The sequence below is a fragment of the Vicugna pacos genome, chromosome 6 (assembly GCF_048564905.1).
Source record: "Vicugna pacos chromosome 6, VicPac4, whole genome shotgun sequence".
NCBI classification, from domain to species: domain Eukaryota; kingdom Metazoa; phylum Chordata; class Mammalia; order Artiodactyla; family Camelidae; genus Vicugna; species Vicugna pacos.
In genome coordinates, this window is record NC_132992.1 from 1,792,337 (window position 1) to 1,811,789 (window position 19,453).

At 45.2% G+C, this 19,453-nt stretch overlaps 2 long non-coding RNA genes across 2 annotated transcripts in view; one reads left to right on the forward strand and one right to left on the reverse strand.

The window, feature by feature from the left end:
- Positions 1-12,142, reverse strand: part of LOC140696753 (uncharacterized) — an 87,814-nt gene extending 75,672 nt beyond the window's left edge. The window contains exon 1 of the long non-coding RNA XR_012073226.1: positions 12,025-12,142. This is a non-coding gene — a long non-coding RNA (uncharacterized lncRNA). The remainder of the gene's footprint in view (positions 1-12,024) is intronic.
- On the forward strand, positions 11,082-16,310 carry LOC140696754 (uncharacterized). Its single transcript, XR_012073227.1, has 2 exons — positions 11,082-12,227; positions 13,825-16,310. It is a non-coding gene; the product is annotated as an uncharacterized lncRNA (long non-coding RNA).
- The last annotated feature ends 3,143 nt before the right edge of the window (positions 16,311-19,453 follow it).

The following is a 19,453-nucleotide window of genomic DNA, read 5'->3' on the forward strand; positions in this document are numbered from 1 at the left end:
AGATCAACCCATTCAACTGCCATGTCCCGTTCCTGCTGTCGGCGGTTCCAGGGAGCCCGAGTCTCACACGGGTGATGTTCGGCCATCTCCTCTCCAGCACAGTGGGTGCCCCAGGCAGCACAGAGGGGCAGAAAAAGAGATCGCTTCCCCCTTCCTCGTCTCTCTTCCCTAACCTGCGACTGCTCCCCGTCCCTAAGGCTCCTACCTCCTTCTCCACACCGGTTTCTGGAAGGACAGTAGTGCAGGTTGGCTGGGTCTGTCTGGCCCCTCCCACCACAAACATCACATTCCTGCCCAGAACCCTATTCCTACTCCTGGACTCACAGATCTTTCCCACTAACTCCCAGCTTTAACTACAGTCTGGTCTTCAAACATCAAGTCCAGCAGACTCTGAGGAGGCCCTCAGACGAGGACTAAAAATCCAGAGTCAACCTCTTCTTGGCAACATTACCGTTAAAACTTTACGCACAGAACACTGTTTTCCTTTCTTTTGTACTTGAAAGCACGAAGCAGCTCATCCAAACTTCGGATTAAGTTAAGCTTTGGCGCTGCCCCACAGGCCTCCCCATCCTGTGGAACACTTCCACGACAAGGACACCCTCTCCAGGCGCCGCCCACTCCAACATCGCTCACTCATGCGTCAGAAAGGGGACGGAATCCAAGCGCTCGCAAAACCCGCCGATACACGAAGAGCACACGCGCACGCTTGCACTGAGAAACATGCAACGCTCCGTACACGCCACATGCACATTTTTTAAAACTCCAAGTTCCTATTCCTTATGCTAATATGCCAGTTGCAACTATTTCACAGCTTTCTTTTCAAAGTCGGGGTCTTCTCTTGAAACCTTTCTAGCACACGCATTGCCAAATCTAGGTCTTCCGAGGTAAACCCACGTGTAACTGTTACAATATCCTGTGTAGACTACATCTGAGCACAGAGAACAGAAGAGAAGCATATATTTAATAAAAATGAGTACAAAGCAAGAAGCTGGCCGCGCTAGCCTTTCACCAGGTCTATCCTATTCAGTGATATGATTCAGACAATTAACTCTTTCCAAACACTGAGAAACTTCCCTCGTAAGAGAGGGATTCGCTACAGAAATGCTGAACTGTCCAGAGGGCTGAATGCAGCAAGACGGGACAGGGTCAGAGAGTGATCTAATACAAAAAACATGCAGTGACAGATCTAAATATTAATACTCAAATTTTCCATTTCACTACCTTCTAATGAGTGAGAAAATACGCAATTTCTTTTCAATACATAGCTCTTCCAGCAACATTTAAATTTTTATAGAAAACAGTTGTCTTCAATGATAAAGGTATATTTTCTTCTACATGAGTGAGTTTTAAAATGTAATGCTTCAAGTTAAGTCATCTTCTGACACTAAAAGTGTTGCTTTAAAACTACAGAAGAGAAAATGACATACTTTGCTTGCTTCTTTAAAAAAACCTACATTAAATAAAAAATCAGTTGAAGAAACATTTTATTTCAGCTGCCCTTTTACGATACACATCGTCCAGTAACTAACTGGCTTTTAACACTCGGGCACTGGGAAGGATTCCTACAGTTTTAAATATAATTCAGCCAACAGTAAAATACCGCCAAATACCTTTACAGCCTGCCATCCAGACCTGTATAAATTATGTCTCAAACACCAACCAAGAGAAGACGAAAAGGGATCGCCTGACAGGGTTTACAGGGCAAGTGTGGTCCGTCTCTGAGCAATGGGGTCTGAAACTGCCACCAACTGGACACTTTCACTGAAACCAAAGTATCACCTTAGACTTGAGAAGGATATGCGTCTTTAACCAATTAAAATTGTGGTGAAGGTGATAAGCAACTGAAATTGGTTCTGATTAGCGTAAGGAAAGGGGGATTTCTGGAAGGCAACTGGCAGGCACCAGTCAGGACACCCGGCTGGGCCGCAGTGGGTCATGCTCTGGGAGAGGCCCACGGGGGAGCCCCCACACCCAGGGGTGGCGAGGTCCCATGCCCAAGGGCGGGATGGGGGACTCCCACTCCCTCCCTAGCAGGAACAGGCCCGGAGTTCCCCTCCTGGAAACTGGAGTGTTTTCAGAAAGGAGAACGCTAGGCGGCCAACAAGCAGCAAACATCTACTGCGACCATCAACCATTCAGCAGCACCACAATGTTCCTTAGTGTCATGCGATTAATTTCAGCCTCATTCACAGCTGTGGTTCCCGGGGGGTGGGGGGGGCTCACACTAGAGGCTCCCTGCAGGGGAGTCAAGGAATAAACACATTCTGTCTGGGCTCTGCATACAGTTTTTGCTCAATTCAGACTGCGATCAATGTGAAGACAGACTCAATCCATGACAGATGCTGGTACAGCGTATCTGGCGCTGTACGTGGCAGCTGTCAAATCAAACACTAACTATTCACCCACGAAAACATACCTGTACACAAATAAATTCGCCAGCTAATAGTCATCACTTTGCTATAGACAATAGGTCTGTTTCAACACTTTTCAAAAGACATAAACTTTATGAAGATTCTAATACCATCAAACCGCCTTAAAAAAATGCCACTGTATAAACTGGGTTTCATATATGGAGAAAAAGCTAAATGTTAATAATTCAAATATTTATTAGATAAGTGTTTCAAAACACTTCTTTAAAATACTAAGTTCCCTTTCTCTAAATACTCAGTACTATGAAACATGGAAACACCCCTTACACAGAGTACCTCGGATTTAACATAACAGGACTTTGTCTGTTGGAAATGATGCAAAAAAAATTAATAAATAAATAAATAAACTGGAAGGTACAGCAGCATTCATCCGAACTCAATCGTAAAATACTTCACAACAGATTAAATACAAAAAAGCTTGCTTCCAAATGGCGGCTGCAGTTTTGCGCATTTGTTCCCAGGGACAATTAACGCATGCAGCTGGCGCTAACCTTCAGTGAGTTTCAATCAAAGCTTGACAGCTACCAGTTACATTTCACACGGGGCAATTGTAGCAAATGGCATTTAGGCTTAGTGTTCTGCCATTTCTTTTTCTTTCTGGAGTGTAATCAACATGATATTAAGATTGCATCTGCTTAGCTTTTCTGTAATCTTCACACTGACAAAAATTAATATTCCATCACGAGGCGTTTGCTGAAGAAGTATAGGTGGGGAAAGAACACCTGATGTTCAGCAGGATTTTCCTCGTGACGATCACTTCGACAAATGATGCATTTATATAGCTTTTCTGCATAATAAAATGTTAGTTCTTTCATAAAAAAATACAAGTGTCTTCACGATGCCTCTCATTTGCTACAATGCCTAGGTTTTCCGACACACCTTGTACTAGCGTGTAAGCGTCGGCGTGCAATGCTCGTGTGTGTGCTCAGCACGGAGAACCCACAGCAGCTCCCCTGGAAGGGCCATGTGGGTCTGCAACCTGGAGCTCCTACACATCCTTCACGTGATGGGGCAACAAACCAGACACTAGGATGCAAGCACACGGGCTGGACTTAACAGACCAGGTGTCTACATTTTTAGAGTATTTAAAATGCTAACTCTTATATCTGAATGCAGTTTTAAAACCATATTCTACGAAAAACTGCACATGTATTATATATATGTTATATATACACACACTTCTATATTTAATCTCATTACACCTACACTTGCTGAAGTGAACTCAGGCTGCTCTTTTAAAATTCTGCCCACCTGCTGTCTGCATCTGCCATCCCTGTGCTGGACCGACCAGCACACCTCCAGAGTCAAAGTGGTCCAGGAGCGGTGAGTGCTGTGGGTGAGCCTTGCTCCTTCCTGCGCCTCCAACGTGCTCCAGCAGAACTGGAGTGAGGGTGCCAGCACGCTCGCCACCCCTGCTGGGGAGGCCCCGGGACATCTCGTTATGTCTTCCCAGATCACCTCTCCCCCACTGCCCCCACCCCCGTCCTAATGGGCTTCTGGTTCAGCACGCCTTCTCTCCTCCTTTGTTTAATTTTGTCATCGCCACACTTACCACTATCTAACGTAACTACGTATTTTATTTATTTATCAGTCTGCCCCCTCAAATGTAAATTCCATAAAGGGTTTGGTCTGTTTAATTTTCTGCTATATTTTTCCAGCCACTACAAGCACCTGGCACATAATAAACACTCAGTAAAGCACTAGGCGAAGAAATGAATGCATCTCACAGACGTCTAAACCAGAAAAAAACACAAAAAACTACTAGAGACATCAGGTCAGACATACCAGGCATAGGACGTACTGTAAAGAAAAAGGAGAACAAAATGCTGGGTACACAGCACCCGCACTGGACCACCAACTATAGCTCCCGAGGGAAAGCAGTGGGAGACGGTACAAAGATGGCGAGCTGTGCCGGTCAGGCTTCTTGGCCGCTGGCAGCGCAGACCCACTCTGGTTGATTTACACACAAGAGAGGTTTCCTGAACGCTTTCTGGATGACTCCAAGAATTACCAAAAAATGCTAAAGAACTACGCTTACTAAACAGACAGAACCGAGAGTCACCATGAGCCAGGACGGCAGCCTCAGCCCACAAAGAGAAGGCTGCGTCCAGTAAGGACGCAGCCCCCTAGGATGCAGACCAAGTCCCCATCAAACCTTCACTGTCCCTACCTCTGATGGCCCAGCTTTAAACTCAAAATCCTGGGCAGAAGTCTCTGCTAGCAGGTACCCACTTAAACCCATTCAGCAGGGACCCACAGACTTAGAAAGGGGTTCAGATGCGCGGGGGGGGGGGGAGTTCAAAAAAGAAACAAAACAGGTACATCACAATAGTGGCGTAAACAAACTTTATTTGGTACAAATACCAAAGAGAAAGCTCTTCCCTGGAGGGCACATATTTCCTGATACCTGCATGACAAAGGTTTCCGTGACAATGACCAGCATGGAAGCGTCAGGGAGGTGGGCTGCTCATTAGCGCTGTGTGTGAGAACAGGCTAAAATGCACACGCTAAACCTCACGCATTTGCACAGCAACTTGGATTTCTGCAGTATCAGTTGGCATTGGAAATGTTACACTTACTTCAAGTGGCACAAAATAAAGGCACCTAGCTGAAGTATTTTAAACCCTCTACGTCTCTACTACTCAACTGAAAGGTTTTCAAAGCATCAAGAACAGCACGCATGTGCGGACATTCAGGAGCAAACATCAGCCAAAATGAATCGCACAGTGACCCAAGTAACGGGGACCGGGAGGGGCTGGCTGCTCCAGTCACGGAGCGCTCACTGGCTACTGCCAAGTCAGCCGTCTGCACTTCAAGAGGGTCTGAGCTCTCTGACCAAAAACACTCTGGGTTTTTTTCTGTTTTCTCCCCCTGCAGCTTTAATTTTGGGGCAACTACAAAACACAAAAAAAACTCCTGAATCTTAATCTACTTTCTTTTCTGTATTCTCAGAGGTGTGAAAGGGCCGGCCAGGTTTGCTGCAGCTCCAGCAACACAACCACTCCTTTCTTGTTCGGTTTCCTTAGGCTCAAAGGATGGGGCGTTAAGAAGCCCCTCTCAAGACCTGCTATTCGGAGGAGGGAAGCAGGTTTCACGTGCTCCCTGGAATCCGAAGAATTTATCCCCAGAAGGCACTGAAACGTGCCTAGTTAAAAACAAACTTCAACAAAGAAAGCAACAGAGGGACAACACAAATGTACGAAACACACGGTTAACCAGCAGAAACTCGTGCAAAGAACAGACAAGCATGATTTCTGGGTAACGCTCCTAAAAATCCTAGAAAGTAAAACATTCAGAGAAATCCAATGTATCTCATTCAAGGAACAGATACTGAGCGCCTGCATCTCACAAGCTCTGGGCCAGAGACGCTGCTGTCACAAGAGGCAACAGCAATCCCGGGTGCCCTCCCCGGAAGCTCGCGGGACGGAGGACGCCGCAGGGCACGCACGGCCAGACCGGCACAGAGAGCTGACTTGTTACAACAACTAAACAAGGAGGCCATCAGACTAGGTGGCTCTCAATGCCTCGGTGGCCTCCGTACGCAAACCAAAATCTAAGCCTGTAAATGCCTCAAAGTTACAAAATCAAAACGCTGAGAGCAATGGATCACAATCAAACAACTAGGCTATCAGCCACAGCCGGTCAATGGGTCCCTGATTTTGCTTCCATCTTCTCTCTGTGAAAGTCTCTCCCCAGCTTCCTGTTGGCAGAGTGCTCCTAACCCCATCTGGCTTGGCGCTGCCCAAGTCAGATCCATTTTTGCTCCAATGAAGTCTTAAAATTCCGAATACACCTCAGCTTGTCTCTTAACAAACTACCAACTGGAAGAGGACAGGATGTTACCAAGGTCTCACTCCAGCACCTAATGATGTGGTCTTAATATGGGTTACACAGAAACACCCAAATCCTTTCAGACTTGAGGACACTCATCTTTCATGGCATTCCCACTTGTCAAACTTACAAATAAACAATTTAGCAAAAATTCTGTCATTGCAAAGTCGAGTGTATGAAAGTGAAGGGAGAATGAAGGAAATAAGTATCAGATTGGCAGCTCAACATCATTTATGTCTCTGAAAAATAAAGAACTTAAATTCATATTCAATAAATCTACGTAAATCGACAACAATGCTAAGATGAGAGTGGACTTTAAATAACGCAGAAAAGCGTCCCGAAAACAGACAAATACACGAAACTGAGGCAAAGCACACACTCCGAACCCACAAGACTTCCTTGCCAGGCTGCATCCTTGCTTTAGTGCCACAGTCTGGAAAAGCTCCTGTTCGGTTAAGCTCTATGGACAATCCCGCTGGAATACATCTCCCGAGCAGGTCAGGTGACGCTGTTCCCATGACACGCCCTCTTGGCAGAATTAAACAGACGCAGGTACCCCCAACCACAGAGAACAGTGACAGGGTATCAGGTAAGGAAGGGGCGGGGGGAGCGAGGGGAAAAGGGACACTTACCAACACACACCCGTGAAGCCGGACACTGCGGAACTGCACCCCACGCGTGCTGAGACTCCTCATCTACCAGCACGCTTTTGAAGCGTGTGTCCATTTACCCCCTTCATCCCCACGATGTTTTATATTATAAAACACTCACGCCTACTATCCCATTTAATGGTTTAGGAGACGAAGGCACAGGGTGGCAAGTCCCTTTCCCGAGGCCACGGAGCGAGGGTTCAGCCCACTCCAGGATCCACATGCAGCGACGTTACTGGTTTTATAATAGTTTGTGTATTTATTTTCTCAATCTCTTTCTGAAATACTGAACTGATTCATAACTGATTTCAAAGTGCTCATTTTAAATTATCAGCTATTTTAGGACTTGCAGATAATTCATTTTACAGGAATCCTATGGTGACTCCTTATTTTCCGATCACCTGCTGTTGGCTAGTGAATGGAACAGGGAACTTCCCCAACTGTGTTTACAGATGGCCACAGTAAAACAGAATTCAAAAATACATATATTAGATGAGGATTCTCAACCACTTGAGCCAGAAAATCCTGCCATGGCATCAGGTAAAAGCTTGCTTAATAAACAGCTCCTTGCTTTTCACAAGGTATCAACTACTTTAACAAGCCAAACCTTCAAGCTGAACAGGAACCCCATAATTTATCATCTAACAGGGTGACCATGACCATTTCCAGACGCTTCCTCTGCCTCTGAAATGCTCCTGGCCAAGGGTAACTATTAACAGATCAAGAAATACATTAATTCCAGGGCACTGGAAATTATGCTCATGAGATGAAAAGTGGCCTTGCTGACAATGCATCACTATTTCTAGACAGTGCACTCGAACATCAAATAAATCTCACATCATGGAGATGTGCCAAGAGCCAGTGACCTAGTTTCATTAGGGTGGGAAAGAAACAGCAATCTGTCCTTTGAGACTGGTACCAAAATAGCTTCCCTAACGCAGAGCTCCACGCTTTTTTAAGGGTTTAAATAATCTTTCCATGCAAGGTCAAGAAGAATACTCAGAGCCAGTATCAAACAGGAATGTCCTTTATGTACCCCCGTCAGTCAGTGCTAGCTCTCGTAATGCTACCGATATTTTCAAAACTTGGAAAGAATTCAGAACCAGTAAAATTAAATAAAAAACTGTTATCAACATCTAATAATTGCTTCATGTAGGCAATCGTACCACACCAGCAGACCAAAGACTATTTTTGAGAAACTCTATAAAGATAACCGGCTGCCTTTGCCAGCGCCACACCCAAAGAAACATGCAAGCAATAATACACAAAACTATTTTTATTGAGGGAGCTTTATATCACATGGACATAAAAATATAAAGCAACACCGCATCTATGCACAGCACCACAGAAACAAAATCTGGCACAACAGAAACCCGTCAATAGTCAAGAGCGGTCACTTTAGGAAGAGCCGGGCAAGAAACAAGTCTGGGAGACACCGGGCCTGTGAAACCTGTTTCCTTCCTGAAATGAAGAATGTGAAAAACAGGACATAGTCACCTCTTAGAAGAGTTCACTGTAGTGCAACTACAAACTGTACGACGTCTACAAGACACACACTTAAAACAAAGCAACTCCAAGGCAGAAAGTAAAAGGCTGGGAAACACACCACAGGCAGGGTCGCGCAAATGGGTCAGGGGCTCACGGCGTCACAGTCAGGCACAACAGAAGCGAAGGCAAGATGCGCGACGGGAAAACGGGGGCGGGCCACGCTGATGGAGCCGTGTGAACCGCAGTGAAGACACAGGCACCCCTCGAGGCACCAAAAGACACAGAACTGAAATATACGCACACTTGGCCCTTGAACACAGGCTAGAACCGTGTGGGTCCACTTATACGAGGTTCTTTTTTTCAATAAATGTGTCCCACATTTTCACCTGGTCCATGACTGGTCGAGGATAGAGAACTGTGGATACAGAGACCACCTGTAAAGTTATTAGCAGACTTCCGGCTGCGTGAGGGTTGGCACCCGTAACTCCTGAGTAGTTCAATGGTCAAGTATACAAGAAAATAGGAGAGAAAAACAAGGAACCGACAGAAATACAATAGCCATGGATACTCTTTCCAGTCTGACTGATCAAATATACAAAAACTAGAAAACAAAATAATTAGTAAAATACATTATGTAAAACGACGTCTAAAACCTTACAAACAGGATACTTCCTTTTCAAAGGCCATGGGAAATATTCACAAATCAGGCCTATGCAATTGTTACACAAAATGAAATTTTTATCACTTCCTAAAAGCACTGCTATGGAAATTATACGAAAATAATGAAATTAGAAATTACTAATTAGAAGACCCTAAAAATAACTTGGAAACCGAAACAAACAAAACAAAAAAACAAGCAAACACACAGACACACAAACCCTACACTTCGGTTAAAATACAGTGAGAATAAAATGCAAATATAGGAAGTAATATAAATCCTGTACGAAAATAAACGGTAAGCAGCTAAAATGAGCTTATTTAAAATACAAACTCCTTCATCAGTTATAATGAAGATGAACCAACTAGACATTTGAATGTTTAAGTTACAAAGGAGCAATGAAAGCACGGAGGCAAAGAAAATGTAGAATAAGTGGCAGGAAAACGTAGAAAAAACGCAGGAAGTCATAAATTAGAAAAGAGAAAAAAAGTAAAAGGGAAAAAAAACAAACCCATAAACCTAAGACGTGGTTCTGTGGAAAAGCAAATTAGGAGAAAAGGAAAACAAAAATAGGAACTAAGGAATTAATAAGGGGAAAGAACCAACTATGGAAAGGAAACTTAAAGCATTTTGTAAAACATGATATACAAGTCTGTGTCTGAAAACATATCCCCATCTGAAAATCTGGGTGGGATATAACCCAAGAACTGTCAGTTATAAAAAGGGTATTCTCTATTTCTCTGTGCTCTACCATATAAAGTTGTGTACCTATTCTGATCTTGTGGTAGCTTCTGGGGAAAAAGAATATGAAAATGAATATATGTCTATTCACGTATGACTGAAAAACTGTGCTGTACGCCAGAAATTCACACAGCATTCTAAACCGACCACAACTCGATTAAAAAAAAGTTTTTTTAAAAAAGAGTACTTTAAACATCAAAATATATTAGGACACAAAAGTAAAATTAATACAAAATTTCACAGGTGTTATTTAATCCCAGTATTGTTTCAAATATTCTAGAAAGCAGATAGTTAATAAACCTTCCAAATCATTTTCAAGATGCTAACATGTAACTGCTACCAAACTCTCACCAGGTAACAAATGAAACAAAAATCTTCAAGCTAATCTCTTCTATAAAAATTGATGCAAAAAATACCATTCCAGTATAGGCATACAGAATCCAGAAGTACCATTAAGCCCGGCACAGCAGTACAGCATGATCAGAACAGTCTGTTCCAAGAAAACTACACTCTTTCAATAATAGAAAACCTATCTAAATGATTCAATTTTAATATTGCATCCAAAAAAAAAAAAAACACTCAGGAATAAATCTGACCCAGGAAGTGAAAGACTTACATGCAGAGACCTACAAAACACTGCCCAAGGAAATTAAAGAGGACTTAAAGAAATGAAAGATAGCCCACATTCTAGCATTGGAAGAATTAATACTGTGAAAATGGCCACACTGTCCAGAGCAATCTACAGATAAAATGCAATCCCTATCAAATTACCCAGGACATTTTTTCACAGAACTAGAACAAATCATCCTACAATTTATACAGAATCACTAAAGACCCAGAATTTCCAAAGCATTACTGAAGAAAAAGAACGAAGCAGGAGGAATAACCCTCCCAGACTTCACACACTACTACAGAGCCACAATCAAACCACCATGGCATTGGTACAAAAGCAGACCTACGCATCAACGGAACAGAATAGAGCGCCCAGACGTAAACCCACAAACATTCCATCAATTCATCTTGGACAAAGGAGGCAAGAACATACAATGCAGTCAAGACCGTCTCTTTAGCAAATGGTGTAGGCAAAACTGGACAGCTGCATGCAAATCAATGAAGTTAGAATACTCCCTCAGACCATACACACACAAGAAAAACACAAAATGGCTTAAAGAATTAAACATAAGACAAGACACTACAAACCTCTCAGAAAAAAACATAGGCAAAACATGATACGACATACATCTCAGCAACGTTCTCCTAAGGCAGTCTACCCAAGCAATAGAAATAAAAGCACAAATAAACAGACAAATGGGACCAAAGTGAACTCATAAGCTTTTGCACAGCAAAGGAAAACATAAACAAAACAAAATGACAACCTATGGGATGGGAGAAAATATTTGCCAACGATGCGACTGACAAAGGTTTAATTTCCAGAATATAGAAGCAGCTCATACAACTTAACAACAACAAAACAAACAACCCAATCCAAAAATGGGCAGAAGATCTAAACCAGCACTTCTCCAATGAAGACATACAAATGGCCAGCAGGCACATGAAAAAAGGCTCAGTGTGCCTCATTAACAGATAACTGCAAATCAACTCTCCAATGAGGCATCACCTCACACCCATCAGAATGCCCAGCATTCAAAAGTCCACAAAGGAGAAATGCTGGAGAGGCTGTGGAGAAAAGGGAACCCTCCTACACTGCTGGTGGGAATGTAGTTTGGTGCAGCCATTGTGGAAAACAGTAGGCAGATTCCTCAAAAGACTAAAACTAGACTTCCAAAAGCTGCTGATCCCAAAGGCTGGGTGACCCGCTCCCAAAGGGGCCCAGGCCTCGCCCGTTATTCCGCCCCAGGCCGCCTGTGCCCCACAGGGTCCGGGGCGGCCTCCGCTCCCAGGGCAGGTCCACCTGTGCAGGAAGGCCGTGGCCTGAGGGCCGGTCGGAGGTGCTCCGGGCCCATCTGGCGCCCTCCCACCTCCCGGGGCTGCTCCCGCTTTCCCAAACCTCCCTACGAGCGGCGACAGAAACGAGGGGGTTCAGTGACTACTAATGTGCGCGGCGGGTGTGGGGGGCACCACGAACCAGGCCGGCGGCCCGGACAAGCCTCATGGTCCTAACAGGCCCGGGCCTCACCTACGCACCCTGCCCTGGGCGCCCCCACAACGCAGCCCAGGCCTCACCCGCCGGCTCCCCGACCTGCGCGCCCCCACCAGCGCCCCTTACCTGCTCGGCGGCGGCAGCGGAGGCGACGGCACGCGGCGGCCCAGACCCCAGGCCGCGTTCCTCCTCAGCGAGCCGGTCCAGGAGCACCCGGCTCCCGCCAGCGTCCCCACGCTCTGGGCGCGCTCCCGCGTCCGCGCGCGCCCCTCCTCCTACCGCCCGCAGCGGGGAACCTCGGCCTGGTTCTGCTGCAGTGCAGAAACTTGGTGAGTGGGGCCGAGCGGGGCCAGGCGGGTCTGGGTGGTGGGGCAGCCCACCCTGGGGCTGGGCTGGGCTTGGCAGGGTCCCCATCCGCAAGGCCCCCACCCCGTCACTGACCGGCCTGGCAGCCAACTAGATCCAATACAGGCATTGAGCCAGGCCACACACCCCTTCTCCCCTTGCTAGCCTCCCCACACCTGCTTGCCTTCCCCCCACGCCAGCCAGGCCTGTCCCCAGCCAAACCCCCAATACGGGGCTCCTTACCTCACATCGAGGTCCCAGCCCCCACACTCTGCCCAGCTTGGTCCTACCCTATGGCCTCCACACCCCAAGCTGACCCCTCATGCCTTACCCAGGGTCCCCCCAGCATCCCAAGATCATCCCTTCACCCCTCTCCCCAGGATTATCCCCCACCCCCAGCTGGATCCCCTTAACTCCGAGTGCCCCTCACCCTTCAGTGGGGACACTTCCAATCCAAGTGGCCCCTCACCCTTCAGCCTGTCCCCCATCACCGCGGGATCCCCTGACTCTCTGAGTGCACCCCTATCTGGAGCTGACCCCCTCATCCCCACCCTGCTGGGGGCGAGGCGGTCTAGGCTCTGGTCACCATGGCGACAGCCGCCAGAGGAGGATCTGGCATATTGTGTCTGCACAGCACTGTGTCCAAGGCTCCTGGGCGCAGTGGGCCGGGCTGGAGGCCGTTCCAGTTCCCGCCCAGGTGCCCTGCTGCCCATGCCTTGTGCCGTGTCTCAGTCAGCTGGTCAGGGTGTCCTGGGCTGCTTGCCACTGGCCTGTGGGCTTTGGGTGGGTGATGGCGCAGTTGGTGATCCAGACCCCCCCCCCCAGAGCAGAGGCCCTGGGCCCAGGGTCCTGTGGGGGTAGGGAGGGAGTAGGGTGCGGCAGAGCCCTAGGATGGAGAGCAGGTGGTGGGCTGTGTGGATGTTCTGGGCTAGGCCCAGGTGGGTGCAGTGACCCTGTTCGTTTTAGCCCGGGTAGAGGGAAGAGGGGCAGGAGCTTTGAAAGTGTCCACAGTAGGAACCCAAAGCTGGAAAGCAACGGGGGCAACTGCACTGACCAGGCCACCTTGGCACCCGCCAGGATGCTGGTCCCTCACATCCAGGAAGACTTGACCACTGATAGGCCAGTGAGACATCCTCTCCCAACCCCCCCCCCCATAGCGTAGTTTACGGGCAACTGAAGGGACTTTGACAGGTAATTTTAATCACCAATAACTGTTACTTTCTCTGTGGGAGATTAGGTCCACAGTCATGGTGAACATGGCAGGGGTCCTGCCCGAACCGCAGCCTGGGGCAGAGAAGGACCTGTCCAGAAACATCCTCTCACCTCTCACCAAAAGGCACTGGAGTAGAAAAGAATAAACTTGACTCCCTTTTAGATCTGTTCCTTTTCCTTTAACCCTGTGCCTTGTTTTTTGGGCTTAGTCTTGCTAGCTCTGTACCTTTTGTAAAATAATGTTGCCTTTAGCCTGAAATACACAGGAGAGCCTATTCTTGGGGCTCTGACCTGTAAGGGTATTAACACTTTTGCACTCCTATAAAGATAACACATTGCAGAATAGAAAATAAGTTTGTTTTATTGCAGGTTTTACAGGAGCACCATGAGGTGACCCACGTGGACAGCTGCAAGAGCAAAGGATTCCAAGAAGAAAGAAGTCCTACACCAAGAAGTTTGCACCATCACCCTGATACCAAAACCAGGCAAAGACACTACAAAAAAGGAGAATTATAGGCCAATATCACTGATGAACATAGACGCCAAAATCCTCACCAAAATTTTAGCAAATAGAATCCAACAACACATAAAAAAGATTATTCATCATGACCAAGTGGGGTTCATCCCAGGGACACAAGGCTGGTTCAACATACGCAAATCAATCAATGTAATACATCACATCAACAAGAGAAAGGACAAAAACCACGTGATCATCTCAATCGATGCAGAAAAAGCATTTGATAAAATTCAACACCCATTTATGATAAAAACTCTCGCCAAAGTGGGTATAGAGGGAACATACCTCAACATAATAAAAGCTATATATGACAAACCTATAGCCAGCATAGTTCTCTACGGTGAAAAACTCAAAAGCTTCCCACTAAAATCTGGGACAAGACAAGGATGCCCACTATCACCACTCCTATTCAATATAGTCCTGGAAGTCCTAGCCACAGCAATCAGGCAAGAGAAAGAAATAAAAGGGATCCAAACTGGAAAAGAAGAGGTAAAAGTGTCACTATATGCTGACGACATGTTACTGTATATAGAAAACCCTAAAAGGTCCACAAAAAAGCTACTAGAGCTGATCGAAGAATTCAGCAAGGTAGCAGGTTACAAAATTAATGTTCAAAAATCAGTTGCCTTTCTTTACACTAACGATAAATCAACAGAAAAAGAAAGTAAAGAAACAATCCCCTTTAAAATAGCACCCAAAGTAATAAAATATCTGGGAATAAATCTAACCAAGGAGGCGAAAGAATTATACACAGAAAACTATAAACCATTGATGAAGGAAATTAAAGAAGACTTTAAAAAATGGAAAGATATTCCATGCTCTTGGATTGGAAGAATCAATATTGTTAAAATGGTCACACTGCCCAAGGCAATCTACAGATTTAATGCAATCCCTATCCAATTACCCAGGACATATTTCACAGAACTAGAACAAATCATAATAAAATTTATATGGAACCATCAAAGACCTAGAATTGCTAAAGCATTACTGAAGAGAAAGAAAGAGGCTGGAGGAATAACTCTCCCACACTTCAGACAATACTATAGAGCTACAGTCATCAAGACAGCATGGTATTGGTACCGAAACAGACATATAGACCAATGGAACAGAATAGACAGCCCAGAAATGAACCCACAAACTTTTGGTCAACTCATCTTCGACAAAGGAGGCAAGAATATACAATGGAATAAAGACAGTCTCTTCAGCAAATGGTGCTGGGAAAACTGGACAGCAGCATGTAAAACAATGAAGCTAGAACACACCCTTACACCATATACAAAAATCAACTCAAAATGGATTAAAGACTTAAACATAAGACAAGATACAATAAACCTCCTAGAGGAAAACATAGGCAAAACATTATCTGACATACATTTCAAAAATTTTCTCCTAGAAGAAAGAAAAGCAAGAATAAACAAATGGGACCTATTGAAACTTACAAGCTTCTGCAGAACAAAGGAAACCAGAAATAAAACAAGAAGAAAACCTATGGAATGGGAGAAAATTTTTGCAAGTGAAACCGACAAAGGCTTGATCTCCAAAATATATAAGCAGCTCATACGACTCAATAAGGAAAAAATAAACAACCCAATCCAAAAATGGGCAGAAGACCTAAACAAGCAACTCTCCAAGGAAGACATACAAATGATCAAAAAGCACATGAAAAAATGTTCAATATCACTAATTATCAGAGAAATGCAAATCAAAACTACAATGAGGTATCACCTCACACCAGTCAGAATGGCCGTCATTCAAAAATCCAAAAATGACAAATGCTGGAGAGGCTGTAGAGAAAGGGGAACCCTCCTACACTGCTGGTGGGAATGCAGTTTGGTGCAGCCACTATGGAAAACAGTGTGGAGGTTCCTCAAAAGACTAGGAATAGACTTACCATATGACCCAGGAATCCCACTCCTGGGCTTGTACCCAGAAGGAAATCTACTTCAGGACGACACCTGCACCCCAATGTTCATAGCAGCACTATTTACAATAGCCAAAACATGGAAACAACCTAAATGTCCATCAACAGGTGACTGGATAAAGAAGATGTGGTATATTTATACAATGGAATACTCCTCAGCCATAAAAACCGACAACATAATGCCATTTGCAGCAACATGGATGATCCTAGAGAATGTCATTCTAAGTGAAGTAAGCCAGAAAGAGAAAGAAAAATACCATATGAGACCGCTCATATGTGGAATCTAAAAAACAAAAACAAACAAAAACAAAGCATAAATACAGGACAGAAATAGACTCATGGACAGAGAATACAGACTTGTGGTTACTGGGGGGGGGTAGAGGGTGGGAAGGGATAGACTGGGATTTCAAAATTGTAGAATAGATAAACAAGATTACACTGTATAGCACAGGGAAATATACACAAAATGTTATGATAAATCACAGAGAAAAAAATGTGACAATGAGTGTGTATATGTCCATGACTGAAAAATTGTGCTGAACACTGGAATTTGACACAACACTGTAAAATGATTATGAATCAATAAAAAATGTAAAAAATAAATAAATAAATAAATAAAATAAAATACAAACTCCTTCATCAGTTATAATGAAGATGAACCAACTAGACATTTGAATGTTTAAGTTACAAAGGAGCAATGAAAGCACGGAGGCAAAGAAAATGTAGAATAAGTGGCAGGAAAACGTAGAAAAAACGCAGGAAGTCATAAATTAGAAAAGAGAAAAAAAGTAAAAGGGAAAAAAAACAAACCCATAAACCTAAGACGTGGTTCTGTGGAAAAGCAAATTAGGAGAAAAGGAAAACAAAAATAGGAACTAAGGAATTAATAAGGGGAAAGAACCAACTATGGAAAGGAAACTTAAAGCATTTTGTAAAACATGATATACAAGTCTGTGTCTGAAAACATATCCCCATCTGAAAATCTGGGTGGGATATAACCCAAGAACTGTCAGTTATAAAAAGGGTATTCTCTATTTCTCTGTGCTCTACCATATAAAGTTGTGTACCTATTCTGATCTTGTGGTAGCTTCTGGGGAAAAAGAATATGAAAATGAATATATGTCTATTCACGTATGACTGAAAAACTGTGCTGTACGCCAGAAATTCACACAGCATTCTAAACCGACCACAACTCGATTAAAAAAAAGTTTTTTTAAAAAAGAGTACTTTAAACATCAAAATATATTAGGACACAAAAGTAAAATTAATACAAAATTTCACAGGTGTTATTTAATCCCAGTATTGTTTCAAATATTCTAGAAAGCAGATAGTTAATAAACCTTCCAAATCATTTTCAAGATGCTAACATGTAACTGCTACCAAACTCTCACCAGGTAACAAATGAAACAAAAATCTTCAAGCTAATCTCTTCTATAAAAATTGATGCAAAAAATACCATTCCAGTATAGGCATACAGAATCCAGAAGTACCATTAAGCCCGGCACAGCAGTACAGCATGATCAGAACAGTCTGTTCCAAGAAAACTACACTCTTTCAATAATAGAAAACCTATCTAAATGATTCAATTTTAATATTGCATCCAAAAAAAAAAAAAACACTCAGGAATAAATCTGACCCAGGAAGTGAAAGACTTACATGCAGAGACCTACAAAACACTGCCCAAGGAAATTAAAGAGGACTTAAAGAAATGAAAGATAGCCCACATTCTAGCATTGGAAGAATTAATACTGTGAAAATGGCCACACTGTCCAGAGCAATCTACAGATAAAATGCAATCCCTATCAAATTACCCAGGACATTTTTTCACAGAACTAGAACAAATCATCCTACAATTTATACAGAATCACTAAAGACCCAGAATTTCCAAAGCATTACTGAAGAAAAAGAACGAAGCAGGAGGAATAACCCTCCCAGACTTCACACACTACTACAGAGCCACAATCAAACCACCATGGCATTGGTACAAAAGGAGACCTACGCATCAACGGAACAGAATAGAGCGCCCAGACGTAAACCCACAAACATTCCATCAATTCATCTTGGACAAAGGAGGCAAGAACATACAATGCAGTCAAGACCGTCTCTTTAGCAAATGGTGTAGGCAAAACTGGACAGCTGCATGCAAATCAATGAAGTTAGAATACTCCCTCAGACCATACACACACAAGAAAAACACAAAATGGCTTAAAGAATTAAACATAAGACAAGACACTACAAACCTCTCAGAAAAAAACATAGGCAAAACATGATACGACATACATCTCAGCAACGTTCTCCTAAGGCAGTCTACCCAAGCAATAGAAATAAAAGCACAAATAAACAGACAAATGGGACCAAAGTGAACTCATAAGCTTTTGCACAGCAAAGGAAAACATAAACAAAACAAAATGACAACCTATGGGATGGGAGAAAATATTTGCCAACGATGCGACTGACAAAGGTTTAATTTCCAGAATATAGAAGCAGCTGATACAACAACAACAAAACAAACAACCCAATCCAAAAATGGGCAGAAGATCTAAACCAGCACTTCTCCAATGAAGACATACAAATGGCCAGCAGGCACATGAAAAAAGGCTCAGTGTGCCTCATTAACAGATAACTGCAAATCAACTCTCCAATGAGGCATCACCTCACACCCATCAGAATGCCCAGCATTCAAAAGTCCACAAAGGAGAAATGCTGGAGAGGCTGTGGAGAAAAGGGAACCCTCCTACACTGCTGGTGGGAATGTAGTTTGGTGCAGCCATTGTGGAAAACAGTAGGCAGATTCCTCAAAAGACTAAAACTAGACTTCCAAAAGCTGCTGATCCCAAAGGCTGGGTGACCCGCTCCCAAAGGGGCCCAGGCCTCGCCCGTTATTCCGCCCCAGGCCGCCTGTGCCCCACAGGGTCCGGGGCGGCCTCCGCTCCCAGGGCAGGTCCACCTGTGCAGGAAGGCCGTGGCCTGAGGGCCGGTCGGAGGTGCTCCGGGCCCATCTGGCGCCCTCCCACCTCCCGGGGCTGCTCCCGCTTTCCCAAACCTCCCTACGAGCGGCGACAGAAACGAGGGGGTTCAGTGACTACTAATGTGCGCGGCGGGTGTGGGGGGCACCACGAACCAGGCCGGCGGCCCGGACAAGCCTCATGGTCCTAACAGGCCCGGGCCTCACCTACGCACCCTGCCCTGGGCGCCCCCACAACGCAGCCCAGGCCTCACCCGCCGGCTCCCCGACCTGCGCGCCCCCACCAGCGCCCCTTACCTGCTCGGCGGCGGCAGCGGAGGCGACGGCACGCGGCGGCCCAGACCCCAGGCCGCGTTCCTCCTCGGCGAGCCGGTCCAGGAGCACCCGGCTCCCGCCAGCGTCCCCACGCTCTGGGCGCGCTCCCGCGTCCGCGCGCGCCCCTCCTCCTACCGCCCGCAGCGGGGAACCTCGGCCTGGTTCTGCTGCAGTGCAGAAACTTGGTGAGTGGGGCCGAGCGGGGCCAGGCGGGTCTGGGTGGTGGGGCAGCCCACCCTGGGGCTGGGCTGGGCTTGGCAGGGTCCCCATCCGCAAGGCC